Genomic DNA, 15,708 nt, shown 5'->3' on the forward strand with positions numbered 1-15,708 from the left:
CCCTCCCTCCCTCTCCCTCTCCCCCTCCCCCCCACCAAAAAGAAAAATGTTTGTTATATAATTTTACACAATAGAAGTAACATTCTTTGTTGTATTCACTGATGCATCCCAAAGTACCTAGAACAGTGTCTAGCATATAGTAGATAATAAATATTTGTCTAATGAGTGAATGAATTGAATTCATTGTAGAACATTGTATTCAGGTTTCCATTGTTTCTACTGATAAGTCAGTTTTAAGTCTTCTTGTTGCCCTTTTGGAGTTAATTTTGTCTCTGACCACTTTTAAGGTTTTCTCTTTGTATCGGTTTATAGCAATTTGACTGTGATGTGCTAGGTGTGTTCTTCTTTGTATTTGTCTTTCTTGAGGTTCACTGATCTTAGTAAACGTATGGATTGATATGTTTCATTGATTTAGGAAGTTTTTACTCCTTACCTTCTCAATTATTTTTTCTACCCCATTCTCTTGTTTCCTTCTGGTACTTGTACTATTAAAAACATTTTTTTTTAATGGTATATGATAACTCCATTATCTGAATCCCCTCTGGGCCTGTGACCATTGTTTCTCTTGGTTTTCAGTCATGTTGTTGTCCAGTCCTGCTTTTTTTCCCAATAGTTTAACTTTTTTAGAGTAATTTTAGATTCACAACAAAATTGAGAGAAAGGTATAGAGATTTCCCCATATATGCACAGCCTCCCGCATTATCAACATCACTCACTGGAGTGGTACATTTGCTACCAAGGATCTACAGTGACACATTATCATTACTCAAAGTACATAGTTTACATTGGGGTTCATTCTGGTGTTGTATATTCTATAAGTTTGGACAGATGTACAACGACATAATACCCATTATTATTACACAGAGTATTCTTACTGCCTTCAAAACCTTCTGTGCTCCTTCTTATTCATCCCTCCCATTCGCTTCCCTCCTGGCAACCAGTGAACTTTTTATTGTCTCCATAGTTTTGCCTTTTCCAGAAGGTCATATAGATGGAATCATACAGTATGAAGCTTTTTAAGATTGGCTTCTTGGGGCACCCGGGTGGCTCAGTCGGTTGAGCGTCTGGCTTCAGCTCGGGTCATGATCTCACAGTCCATGAGTTCGAGCCGCACATCGGGCTCTGTGCTGACAGCTCAGAGCCTGGAGCCTGCTTCAGATTCTGTGTCTCCCTCTCTCTATGCCCCTCCCCTGCTTACCCTCTGTCTCTGTCTCTCTTTCTCTCTCTCTCTATCAAAAATAAATAAACATCAAAAAAATTTTTTAAAAAGATAGGCTTCTTTCATTTAGTAAAACGCATTGAAGTTTCCTCCATGTCTTTTCATGGCTTGGTAGCTTATTTCTTCTTAATGCTGAGTAATATTCCACTGTCTAGATGTACCACAGTTTGTTTATTCATTTGCCTACTGAATGGCATCTTCGTTACTTCCAAGTTTTTGTAGTTGTGAACAAAGCTTCTATAAACATTCATGTGGAAGCTTTTGTGTGGACCTAAGTTTTCAGCTCCTTTGAGTAAGTATCCAGGAGTATGATTACTAGATCATATGCTAGTAATATGTTTAGTTTTGTAAGAAACTGCTAAACTATATTCCACAGTGGTTGTACCATTTTGCACTCCCACCAGCAATGAATGAGAGTTCCTGTTGTTCCATATCCTTGGCAGTGTTTGCTGTTGTCTATGTTTTGGATTTTGGACATTCTAATAAGAGTATAATAGTATCTCATTTTATTTATTTATTTTTTAAGTTTTTTAATGTTTATTTATTTTCGAGAGAGACAGACACAGAGCACAAAGAGGAGAGGGGCAGAGACAGAGGGAGACACAGAATCTGAAGCAAGTTCCGGGCTCCGAACTGTTGACACAGAGCCTGACACAGGGCTTAAACTCATGAACTGTGAGATCATGACCTGAGCCAAAGTCGGATGCTCAACCGACTGAGCCACCCAGGCATCCCTAATAGTATCTCATTTTAATTTGGGTTTCCCTGATGCCATAGGTCCTGGAACATCTTTTTATATGCTTATTTGACATCTATGTATCTTCTTTGGTTGAGGTGTCTGTTAAGGTCTTTAGCCCATTTTTTGTTTGCTTCCTTTCTAAATAAAGTTCTGGACATTGTGAAAAATTAGATCATTTTGGTTTCTAGATGACATTTTTTTTTTCCTTCATAGAGGATTTACGTCAGCTTCTGGCTGGTAGCTAAAGTAAGGGCACTAACAATCCCATATCACCTTAATTCATTCAAGGATTGAGATGATTCAGATTAAGGCTCTTATCCTGAAGCCTGATGTTTACCAGTTTATCTTCTACCTCTTTGATAGAGTTCTAGTTTTTTATCCCTCTAGCTTCTTGATTCTGCCAAAAGCTCATCTCATTTTCCCAACCTCTCAACTGGTTCTTTTAGAATTCGCAAATGCTTCTAGAGAAAATGGCATTTTGTTCTGGACTTTGGCCCCATAATTCTTAACTGTGTTGGTAGCTCTCTCATGTTGTCAGGTAGACTTAAAAATTTTGTGTGTATACTTTTCTAGTGAATTTCTAAACAGAAGGGTTGTTCTACCATTACTGGAAAAAGAACTCCTCTACTGTTAGTCTTTTCTCATACAATTTTAGATATTATTTATAAACTTATGCTGTAGAATATAAAAAATTATCTCTTTAAACCACACATACATGCGCACATAAACATCTTCCTTTTCCCTGCATAATCCTCCCTATATAATCATATCATATCGTACGTTTTGGTTAAGTCACATTGAGTGTTTAGATTATTATGACAATGTAAATATTGTTCTCTAGCTGAACCGTTCAGTGAACTGTGATTATATTTCCTTTATGCCCTTAGACTTAATAACCGTCTTGTTTTACTTCGGTTAGTTTTCTAAGTATCTATAACCAATAATCCCTCAAACATTCTCTGAAAAACAACTGTAAAATTCCTTTTAGTATGAGCAAAGTAGTAAGATTATTTTATTAGTTTCTTTACTTGTTCATATATTCATGTGTTAGGCATCATGCCTTTAGAGCCCTCCAACATTCCTGTTCTGATCGGGAGTGGTTGCCTTCTAGGCTTGCCACGCAGTTGGCTTCTTGGATTTTCCTTCTCTCAAAACCCAGGGAATTCCCTTCACCTTTTTTTCTGTTTTTTAATTTTAATTCCCTTTCTTGGTTTCTTTCTTTCTTTTGGTGGAGCCTATGATGCAGCAGCTAACTATGGAAGGGTGTATTTTAAAAGTTTGCATTTCTGAAAATACTGGGTTTTTTTCACTTACATATGATTGATACTTAAAATTTTATTGCTGTTGTCCATTTTTGCTCCAGGGCCTTTGTTTGTGACTAGTTTTTGTTCGTTTTCTTAGTTTGTAGGGTCTTTTCTTTATCCTGCATACTGATTTCAAGACGTTCCCTGCTGAGGGTCTTTTTCTTTTCATTGTGCTGCGTACTTAGCAGACTCTCGAGTTCTTTTATTCTCAGAAATTTTCTAGTGTCATTTATTTGATCATTCTCCCCCTCATTTTCTCAGTTCTCTCTTTTTAGAATTCCTGTTAGTCACCTATTAGACCGCTTGGACCACTCAAGTCATCTTTAATTCTGACTTCCATGCTCACCTCATCTTTTATTCCCACCTTTCAGGAAATTTCCTCAACTCGAATTGTTTTTCTGATATCATTTTTTTTTTTTTTAATTTCCAGGAGCCGTTTTCTCTTCACATAGTTTTGTGTTCTTTTGTGATGTAATCTTTTTCCCATTTTTTTTAAGTTTATTGATTTATTTTGAGAGACAGAGAGAGCGAGTGCGGGAGGGGCAGAAAGAAAGGGACAGAGAGTCACAGGCAGGCTCTGCACTCTAGCACAGGGCTCGAACCCACAAACTGTGAGCTCATGACTTGAGCTGAAACCAAGAGTTAGACACTCAGCCAACTGAACCACCCAGGCACCCCTCTCATTTCTGTTTAAAGATATTCATTTCGGTTTTTCAGTAACTGCTCCTGTCATCTGAATTATTGATGTTTTTTCAAATTCATTTTTTTTTTTTTTGGTTTGTTTTGATGTCTGTCATTAATGTTAAAGACTTTCCTTCAATGTTTAGTGGTCGTTGGCTCTTCATTCATATTTAAGATAGAGGCCCTAAAAAGCTGATTAAAAGCTCTTTGTAAGGTTGACAGGATTTGTCAACTGGTAGGTGGTTAGGTATTGCTTTTTTATTGAGGGACCCAAAAATTATCTGTACATCTTTTCTCTTGGTCCTGTCAGTTCTCCAAAAGAGGGATTCTCTTACTACTGCCTTGTTAGGTGCCAATCACCTGCCAAAATTCTGAAAGGTGAGTGGGGTGGGGAATCTGCAGTATCTATCTATCTATACATTCTCGTATCTCTCAATCTATCTATTCATGCTCATATTTTCAACTTGCAGCCTTACTCCTGCTATGCCACGTATCTATCCTTTTGGAGCCAAACGTCCTCTGGCTCTACCTCATGCAGAAATCAAGCCTCTAAATTCCTTTAGGGCAAAAGAATGAGTAATTACCTGATTGCGGGGGGAGAGCATCTGGGATTCTAACAGCTTCTCCCATAGACTTTTAGCCAATCCTCCCATTTTGCTGCCCTTTCTCTTCCCTGGCCTTTAGAAATACATGAGCCTCCAGTTCCTGAGCCTTTCTGGAATACTCCCATGCAGAGCAGCTTGCTTCTTGTTGGCTACTTCTGTGAGGCTACTTTAAGTTTTAGCTTTCTTTGTTCTGTGTAATCAGTTACAAATTATACATTTGCTTTCCATCTCCTAAAATTTCATTATTATTACTCATATGTTATCTGGTTTTTCCTTTTTATTTTATTAATTTTTTTAGTGTCATTTCAGTTGGGCTGTAATTAAAGTAGACCTAAATGTATCATGTTTAGAAGTGGAATATGACTGCATTGTTCTATATCACCTTTTCATTTATCTTGTTTCATTTTAGTATTCCTGTTCAGTTATTCTAATGATAGCTGATATTTATTGAACACCAGGCACTATTCAAAGTACTTTCCTAGATTATCTGACTTAGTCCTCACAACTGCCCACATAAGGTGAGTGCTGTTATTATACATACTTTACAGATGAAGAAACCAAGGCTGGGAAAAGCTAAATGACTTACACAGGGTTCACATACCAAAAACACAGTTTTGCCAACACTTAACCAAGACAGCTTGAGTCTAGACCAATGTTCTTAGCCATTATTCTGTACTGCTTCTCTACGCTACACTGCTGAATGCTGTTTATTTTTAAAAAAACCACACACACACATTTAAATAATTAATGACATAATTAGATTCTCTGTATGAACTAATACTGTATTTCATAAATGTATACACACACACACACATATACATACATACAAATACACATACTTGTAATTGGTATCTTGACGTGGAAAAATTTTAATGCTTCAGATAAAGGCTATTTTGCATTGAAAAAGAAAATATTTTCAGGACAGTATAGTTTTTTTTATTGATGTGTCAGAATCTATGCACATGCACTGTATGTAATGTATACTAGCTGTGCCTGATCTCTGCCACCAAAGTACCCACGATGTGGGCAGTATTTTTAGTAACACTTTATGTTTGTCTTGTTTCCTACTCACCCACTCTCGAAATACAGTATAAATAATGCTTTTATATTCTATGTAGGATATTTATATCCCACTTTTATTCTAGTCTTCTAATAGAAATAATTGTAAGAGATAGACTTGGTCAGACATTCTCAAAATAGAATAGTCTAATTCACACTCAATGAGATCAAGTTCTTATATTTAGCACTTCCATTTATCTTCTATCTTTGGAGAACGGAGATAGGAGCAGTTGAGAAGCACATAGTCTCCTTAGACATTACTTATCTTACATCATAGCTCATACATTTGTCTGTAATGGACTCAAGGCCATTAGAGAGAACCATATTTGAAGAAGATGGGGGTACATTAGAGATATAATTTAGGAGTCATTTTGGCAACAAATCTAATATAAGATGATTTCAGAGTCAAATGTACTAGGAAACTAATCTAATCACAAGATAAACCTTAAGTTGAACTGAAAAGTATAAATTTATATTCTTCCTTTGAAACCAAAAGCTTGTGGAAGTTTTAACCTAAAAATGTATATCCTCTAGAAGTAGTCTTAATGTGTATCCTAAGGGTCAAAAGATTGGGTGGGGGAGAGCACAGTTCTTTAATGGGCTCTCGTAACTTCAGGAGGATCTATGTTTAGTTATTTCTTTACCAGCGAGACGAGTCAGATAAAAAGAATGTTTTAGAATTTTTCACTTCCCAGCTACTTTCTAATTGTACAAAGTATTTTGTTCACATTACATATCAAAATATTTCCATATGAATTAAAAGTAATGTATTAAAAATTAATGTATCGCAAGATGTACAAACATTAAAAGATTGGCAATTTTGACTAAATAAAACTAATATTGTCTATGACTAATAAAAATCACAAAACCACCATAAACAAAATTAAACGGAAATCAGGAACTAAAAAATATTTTAAGTAGATAAAAGACCAGTAGCTATCATTTAGAGAGTTTTTACATACCCGGAGGAAGATAGCATATACTCTAAAAAGAAAAGTGTACTGAATAGACAAATTTTGTGGGTAGAAAATTCATAAATAAGAAATGCACATATCCAATAAACATGACAAAAATGTTCAAATTCACACATAAATAACAACTACATATTACAGCAAAAACAGGGATGCCAGGGTGGCTCAGTTGGTTAAGCATCTGCCTTCGGCTCAGGTCATGATCTCATGAACCCCGTGTTGGGCTCTGTGCTGACAGCTTGGAGCCCTGAGCCTGCTTCGGATTCTGTGTCTCCTCTCTGTCTGCCCCTCCCCTGTGCCCACTCACATGCTCTCACTCGCTCTCTCTCTCTCTCTCTCAAAAAGAAACAATAAAAAATTTAATCTTAAAGCAAAAACAAACTACCAGTTTTGTATATAAAATGATAAAGTGGTAGTAGGAAGGGTATAGCATAACAGCCACTCTTATATCATATCCTACTGGTAAGTGTATAAACTGACATGACTTTTTGTTGTTGTTTTTGCCTCCGAAGCCTACAATTTCTTTTTTTTTTTTTAATAGACCTGATATTTCTAAAGTAGTTTTAGATTTACAGAAAAATTGAGCAGAAGCTATGGAAGGCTTCCCTAGACTCCCTTTTCCCCCACCCTACAGTTAACGTCTTTCATGACTGTGGTACATTTATCACAAAGGATGAGCCAATATTGATACATTATTAACTGAAGTCTGTAGTTTACATTGGAGTTTACCCCTTGTGTTGTACATTCTATGGGTTTTGAAAATGTATAATCACATGTATCTACCATTGCAATATCATAAAAGAATAGGTTCACCACCCTAAAAGTGCCCTGCTTTTCACCTATTTATTACTCCCTTCCTTCCTTCCTCTGAACCCTTGGCAACCAGTGGTCTTTTGACTCTGTCCATAGTTTTCCTCTTCCAGTGTGTCCTATAATTAGAATCATTTAGCATGTTTTTTCAGATTGGCCTCTTTCACTTAGCCCTATGCTTATAAGATTCTTTCATTTCTTGTCATGAATTAACAGCTAATTTCTTTTTATCACTGAATAACATCCCATAATATGGATAGAACCACACTTTGTTCATCCATTCACCTATTAAAGAACATCTTGTTTGCTTCCAAGTTTTGGCAGTTATGCATAAAGCTCCTGTATGCATCCATATGTAGGTTTTGTGTGGACATAAGTTTTTAATTCTGCTGGGTGAACACTAAAGAGAGTGATTGCTGGATTGCATAGTAAGAACATCTTTAGGTTTTTAAGAACCTGCCAAACTGTCTTCCAAAGTGTTTGTACCATTTTGCAGTCTCACCAGCAATGAATGAGAGTACCTGTTGCTCCATATCTTCATCAGCATTTGATATTATCGGTGTTTGGATTTGGGCCATTCTAATAGAAGTGTAGTAGTATCTCATTGTTGCTTTAGTTTGCAATTCCTCCCTTAATGACATATAATGGTGAACATATTTTCAAATGCCTTTTTGCCATCAGTAAGTATGTCTTCTATAGGGAGATGGCTGTTCTAGACTGTTGCCCAATTTTTAAGTGGGTTGCTTTTTCCTTATTGTTGAGTTTTAAGAGTTTGGGGAGGGGGCACATTTTGGATAATAATTCTTTATCATATATGTGTTTTGAGAAGATTTTTTTTCCAGGTCTACATCTGGATTCATTTTTTTTTTTTTTTTACATGTGGATGTCCAGTTCCAGCACCCCATTTGTTGAAAATACTGCCCTATCTCCATTGAGTTGCCTTTGCTGTTTTGTTAAAGATCAGTTGACTGTATTTGTGTGGGACTGTTTCTGGCTCTTAATTCTGTTCCATTGATTTATTTGTTTACTATTTCACCAGTACCACTCTGTATTACTATGTTAAGTCTTGAAATGGGGTATTGTCAATTCTTCAACTTTGTTCTCTGTCAATATTGTGTTTGTTATTCTGGGTTTTTTGCCTTTCCATATAGACTTTAGAATCAACTTGTCAGGAGCCACAAAATTTAAAAATTACTGAGATTTTGATTGGGATTGCATTGAATTCATAAATCAGGTTGGGAAGAACTGACATCTTAACAATATTGAGTCTTCTTTATCCATGAATATGGAATATTTCTCTACTTATTTATATTTTTTTATTATGTCAGAATTTTGTAGTGTTACTCACATAGATCTTGTATGTATTTTGTTAGATTTATCCCTAAGTATTTTATATTTTTGATATTAATGTAAATGATAACTGTGTTTCTAATTTTTTAATTCCAGTTTATTTCTGGTATGTAGGAAAGCATCTGACTTTTATATATTAATCTTGTATCCTGACATCTTTCAATAATCTCTTATTTGTTCCAGGAGTTTTGTTGTTGTTGATTCTTTGAAAGTTTCTACATAAAGAATCATGTCATTTGTGAAAAAAAAAAAAAAAAGAGAGTTTTAATTCCTCCTTCGCAAATCTGTACACCTCTTATTTTCTTTCTTTTAACTTTTTGTTTTATTAGCTATGACTTCTGGGATGATTTTGAGTATAAGTGGTGAGAGGGGACAGTCTTTCCTTGTTTTTTGTGGTTTTGTTTGTTTTTTTAACTTTTTTTTTTTTCTTAATTTTGGAGAAAAAGAGTGAGCAGTGGGCAAAGGGAAAGAGAGAGAATCCCAAGCAGGTTCCATGCTCAGCTCAGAGACTGACATGGGGCTCGATCCCATGATCCTGGGATCATGACCTGCGCCGAAATCAAGAGTAAGATGCCTTACTGACTAAGCCACCCAACTGTTGCTGTTTGTTAGTTTTTAAGTCATGCCCAGCACATACCCCAGTACAAAGCTTGCATTCATGGCCATGAAATCAACACCTGAGCTGAGATCAAGAGTCAGAGGCTTAACCAACTGAGCCACCCAGACACCCCTTGCCTTGTTTTTGACCTTAGCAGGATAGCATCTAGTTTCTTACTGTTAAGTATGATGTCAGCTATAGGTTCTTTGTAGATGTTCTTTACCAAATTGAGGAAGTTCCTCCAGTATTCCTAGTTTGCTGAGAATTTTTTATGATAACTTGGTGTTGGATTTTGTCAAATCCTTTTCTTCATCTATTAATATGATCATGTGATTTTTTTCTTCTTTAGCCTGTGTTATAAGCTGCTTTAAGTTTCTGTATGGACGTAAGTTTTTAATATAATCTTATAATTAATTGATTTTTGACTGTTAAACTACCTTTGATTACCTGGGATAAATCCCCCTTGATTGTGTTATGTAGCTTTTTCATAAATTATTGGATTATATCTGCTAATATTAAGTATATTTATATCTTATGTTCATGAGAGAGGCCTTTAGTTTTCTTTTCTTGGAATGTTTTTGATTTTGGTCTTAGGGTACTGATATCCTCATAGAATGAACAAGGAAGTACTCCTGTACCTCTGTTTTCTAGAAGAGATTGTAGAAAATTGGTATAATTTCTTCCTTAAATGTTTGGTAGAGTTCACTATTTAGGCCTGGTTCTTTCTGTTTTGAAAGGTTATTAATTATTGATTTAATTTCTTTAATACATTTACGTCTACTCATATTGTCTGTTTCTTTTTATGAAATTGGTCCATTTCATCTCTGTTATCAAATTAGTGGGCATAGAATTGTTCATAATATTCTTTTTTTTTTTTTTCTCTTTTGAGGCAGAGTCAGAAGTTTTTGTTTAACTTCTTTAGAACTCACATCTGACACAATAGGGATAGTTGTATTCTCTGTCTGCCTGTTTAAAATTTAATCTAAGAACAGGCTCCTTTACAGATTTACTTGGAGACCAATCAGATCTGAAAACATATGACCTAAGGGATATATTCTTAAATCTAACCTAAGAGAGATTTGCTTACACCATTTTGGGAAGGAAACAATTTTTTCTTATGAACATTCTATCTAGGAAGAGTTCAGCAAAGAATGAGTGGCTTAACATATTTCGATTTTTATAGTCTGCTTTAAAACTTTTATGTTAAAAATAAAAGATAAAAGCCTGACATCACTTCCAAGCTTCTCTCTACACACTCAGGCACTTAGTCATTTTATATGTCTGGCAGGATGGTGTTTGTTTCTGGTCAGTCTCTGCCTTTTCCAACCTCCTTGGCACTGAGAGGGTGGTAGTGAGGATTAATTAGTCTATGAAATGACTATGCAAATCCATGCTGCACCCTTCCAGAATGAAAAAAGACTGAAGAGATAGGACTACTACATTATAACATTAGCTTCTATAAAGGAATATTAGTCTTTATCTTAATAATGTCCATGGGATCTGGCAGTTATGTCCCCTCTTTCGTTTCTGATATTAGTCATTTGTATGTTCTCTTTTTTTTCTTAGTCAGCCTGGCTAGAGGCTTATTGATTTTCTTGATCTTTTCAAGGATTCTGTTTTTGGGTTGTTGATTTTCTCTGCTGATTTCCTATTTTTAATTCCATTGATTTCTGCTCTAATTTTTATTATTTATTTTATTTGCTTTGGATTTAAAAAAAATTTTTTTAATGTTTATTCATTTTTTGAGAGAGATGAAGAGACAGAGCACGAGTGGGGGAGGGGCAGAGAGAAAGGGAGACACAGAATCCAAAGCAGGCTCCAGGCTCTGAGCTATCAGCACAGAGCCCAGGGCAGGGCTTGAACCCGCAACCATGAGATCATGACCTGAGCCGAAGTCAGACACTTAACAACTGAGCTACCTAGGCGCCCCACTTTGGATTATTTTATTTTTTTAATATTTATTTACTTTTGAGAAAAAGAGCTCAAGTCAGGGAGGGGCAGAGAGAGAGGGAGACACAGAATCCAAAGCAGGCTCCAGGCTCTGAGCTGTCAGCACAGAGCCTCACACGGGGCTTGAACCTACAAACCACGAGATCATGACCTAAGCCTAGGTTGGACACTTAACTGACTGAGCCACCCAGGTGCCCAGCTTACTTTGGATTTAATTTGCTCTTCTTTTTCTATTTTCCCAATTAACAACTTTGGATTATTGGTTTCAGATCCTTCTTTTTTTTCTAATATGTGCATTCAGTGCTATAAATTTCCCTCTGAGCCCTGCTTTTGATAAGTTGTATTCTCATTTTCACTGTGTCAAAAATATTTTTAAATTTCTGTTGAGATTTCTTTTTTGGTCCATGTGTTATTTAGAAATGGAGTGTTTAGGGGCGCCTGGGTGGCTCAGTCGGTTAAGCATCCGACTTCGGCTCAGGTCATGATCTCACTGTCCGTGAGTTGGAGCCCCACATCGGGCTCTGTGCTGACCGCTCAGAGCCTGGAGCCTGTTTCAGATTCTGTGTCTCCCTCTCTCTCTGCCCCTCCCCTGTTCATGCTCTGTCTCTCTCTGTCTCAAAAATAAATAAACGTTAAAAAAAATTTAAAAAAAAAGAAATGGACTGTTTAATCTCCAATTGTTTGGGAATTTTTCAGCTTTTATTGATTTCAAATTCAATTCTATTGTATTCCTAGAGTAGACATTGTATGATTTTTATTCTTTAAAAGTTATTAATATGTACTTATGGCCCAAAATGTGGTCTATCTTGATGGTTGTTCCATGTAAACTTAAGAATATATATTCTGCTGTTTTGGGGTGTATTAGTCTATAGATGTCAATTATTCCAATTGATTGATGATGCTGTAAGTTTCAGCTATGTCCTTACTGATTTTCTGCCTGCTGAATTTGTCCGTTGTTGATAGTTATTGAAGTGTCTTCAACTCTAATAGTGGATTTATCTATTTCTCCTTGCAGTTTAACAGTTTTTGCCTGACATATTTTAATGCCCTGCTGCTAAGTGTATACACTTTAAGAATTATTATATCTTCTTGGAGAATTGACCCCCTTAACATTATGTAATGCCCCTCTTCTCCTTGTTCTGAAGTTTGCTCTGTCTGAAATTAGTGTAGCTACTACAACATTTTTCTTTTTCTTTTTTTTTTTTTTTCTGAGTAGGCTTCATGCCCAGCACAGAGCCCAGCATGGGGCTTGAACTCATGACCCTGAGATCAAAACGTGAGCTGAGATCGAGAGATGCTTAACCAACTGAGTTGAGGCATCCCTCCAACTTTCTTTTGATTAGTATTAGCATGATGTATCTTTCTCCATCTCCTTACTTTTAATCTATATGTCTTTATATTTAAAGTAGGTTTCTTACAGACAGCATATAGTCGGTCTTATTTTTTGATGCATGCTGACAATCTCTTTTAATTGGTATATTTGGACCATTGATATTTAAATTGATTATTCATATAGCTAGATTAATATTTCATGTTTTTTATTATTTTCTTGTCATTGCCTTTGTTTTTATTCCTGTTTTTGGTTTTTACTCTTTTTCTGCCTTTTGTGGCTTTAACTGAGTATTTAAAAATATAATTTAATTTTCTCTCCCTTCTTAGCATATTAAATTATATTTCTTTTTTTCCTTTTTTTAGTGGTTGTCCTGGATTTTGTAGTATACATTTGCAACTAATCCAAGTATACTTTGAAATGACCCTATCCTATGTCATGGACCTTATAATAACAAAATCGTCCTAATTCCTCCCCCTTGTCCCGCTTATCATTGTGGTCATTTGTTTTACTTATGCTTAAGCATATGTATATACACATATATTTTGTATATATTATTATTTATATTATTTATACATAATTGGATGCATTGTTCCTGTTATTTGAATATATTGCTTTAGAGCAGTCAAGAGAAGGTTTTTTATTTTACCTTCCCTTATTCCTTCTCTAATGTTTTTTCCTTTCTTTATGTAAATCTTGAGTTTCTGACCTATATAATTTTCCTTCCCTCTGAAGAACTTTTTTTTTAATATTTTTATTTATTTTATTATTTTTTTTTTTTAAGAAAGAGAGACAGAGTGCAAGCTAGGGAGGGGTAGAAACAGGGAGGCACAGAATCTGAAGCAGGCTTCAGGCTCTGAGCGGTCAGCACAGAGCCTGATGTGGGGCTCGAACTCACGAACCATGAGATCATGACCTGAGCTGAAGCCAGAAGCTGAACCCACTGAGCCACTCAGGTGCCCCTGAAGAACTTTTCTTAACATTTCTTGCAAGGCAGGTCTACTGACAACAAATTCCCTCAGTTTTTGTTTGTCTGAGAAAGTCTTTATTTCTCCTTCATTTCTGAAGGATAATTTTGCAGGGTACATAGTTCTAGATTGGTGGCAGGGGGTAGGATGGTGGGTTCTCTCAATATTTTAAATATTTCACTTAAGTCTCTTCTTGCTTGCATGGTTTCTGAAGAGAAGTCTGATGCAGTTTTCATCCTTGCTATTCTGTGTTTTTCCCCCCCCTCTGGCTTCTTTAAAAATTTTTTGTCTTTGAGTTTCTGCAGTTTTCATATAATATGCTATGGCTAGATTTTTTTTTTTTTTTTTTTTTTGGTGTCTGTGTTGCTTATGTTTCTGAGGTTCCTGGATCTGTGGCTTGATGTCTGTCACTAATCTTGGGAAATTCTCAGCCATTATTACTTCAAATATTGATTCTATTTCTCTCTCTCTTTTCCTTCTGGTATCCCCATTATGCTACATTCTGTAACACCTCTGACAGTGGTCCCACAGCAATTAGACATTCTAATCCATCTTTTTCATTTCTTTTCTTTTTGCATTTCAGTTTTAGAAGTTTCCATTAACATATCTTCAAACTCACTGATTATTTCTTGGTCATGCCCAGTCTGTTGATGTACCTTTCAAAGGCCTCTTTCATTTCTTTATAATTTTTTCTAGGATATCCTTTTGATTCCATCTTAGAATTTCAGTTTTTCTGCTTACATTATCTGTTTTTGTATGTTGTCCACTCCTTCCATTAGAACCCTTAGAGTATTAATCATAATTAAATTCCTACTCTAATAGTTCCCAAATCTCTGCCATATCTGAGTCTGATTCTGATGCTGGCTCTGTATCTTCAACTGTGTGTTTTTGGGTTTGTTTGTTTTTTTGTCTTTTTTAGTATCAGTTTAATTTTTTGTTGAAAGCTGGACATGATGTACTGGGTAAAAAGAACTGAGATAAGTAGACCTTTAGTGTGAGGCTTTTGTGTTTATTTGGCTAGGAGTTAGGACTGTGTTTGCTGCTTAGGTAGCTAGCTATAGGTGTCAGAGGCTAAAATTTCCTCTGATGTCTTTGTTTTTTTCCTCTTCTTTGGGTTTCCCTAGAGACTTCTTAAATAAGGTCTTTGACATGCATTTCTTTCTGTTTTAATCCCATTATTATACAGAAGCATTATTGGTGTCATGGGTTGTAGTAAGGTGTGAGGAGAGGGGAAGCATGCTATAGTCATGATTAGGTCTCAGTCCGTTAGTGAGCCTGTGCCACTGGGATGAGGCCCTTCCAAGTTCTCAGTTTTGTTACCTCCGCCACCACCACGGTTAAGTGAGACAGGAGGAGGTTGAGATGGGTATTTCCCTTCCCCCACATTGGTCAGGTTCTGGTATAATCCAAGGTATTTAGGGTCTCTGGTTTAATAGTGTCCCTTGCGGGCTGGATTTGCTACAAAGAATGGAATGCTCTGAACAGATTTCAAAATATGTACTTTCCCCCCATTCCTGACAGAAACACAAGGGGATTTTTCTCCAGTTGTCACCCTGAGAACCCAGTGCTGGGCTCCTGGATGTAAAACTCACAGAAGTATGTGGCCCCAACTTGGAGTTTTTAACTCTTAAGTTTGTCCACACTGAGCCTCTAGCAATTCATCAATTAAAATTTTTCTACCCATTACTGGCTTAAATGAAGGGTTTCTGCTTCAGTCGGTCGTGATTCTGTATATTTGCCTCTACTTTGGAGGGTAGCACTTTGCCCTGTGACCTCACTTCTCAGACAGACCTAAGAAGAGTTGCTGATTATTAGTTTGTTCAGCTCTTTTCTTATTGTGAGGACAGAGGTGATGACTTACCAGCTCCTCACATACTGCCCTGGACTGTTACGACTTCTCTAGAAGATGCTATCTCAAGTCCAAAAAATGCCCTTTGACTCAATAATATCATTTCTAGAATTTGGTCTTGAGAAAATAATCAGAGTTAGGTACCAAGGTAAATACAGGAAGATGGTCACCGAACATTATTTCTAATAGCAAAACCTGGAAATAGGGCCTGACAATTGGGCATTGATTTAAAAATTATGAAACATCAGTGTAGCCATTAACAGTTATGTCTTTTT

The 15,708-nt window shown here is 36.1% G+C and overlaps 1 protein-coding gene across 17 annotated transcripts in view; it reads left to right on the forward strand.

The window, feature by feature from the left end:
- CCDC158 (coiled-coil domain containing 158) overlaps positions 1-15,708 on the forward strand; it is a 105,920-nt gene that overhangs the window by 63,970 nt on the left and 26,242 nt on the right. The window lies entirely within an intron of this gene.

Source organism: Leopardus geoffroyi, chromosome B1 (assembly GCF_018350155.1).
Source record: "Leopardus geoffroyi isolate Oge1 chromosome B1, O.geoffroyi_Oge1_pat1.0, whole genome shotgun sequence".
In the NCBI taxonomy this organism is placed as follows: Eukaryota; Metazoa; Chordata; class Mammalia; order Carnivora; family Felidae; genus Leopardus; species Leopardus geoffroyi.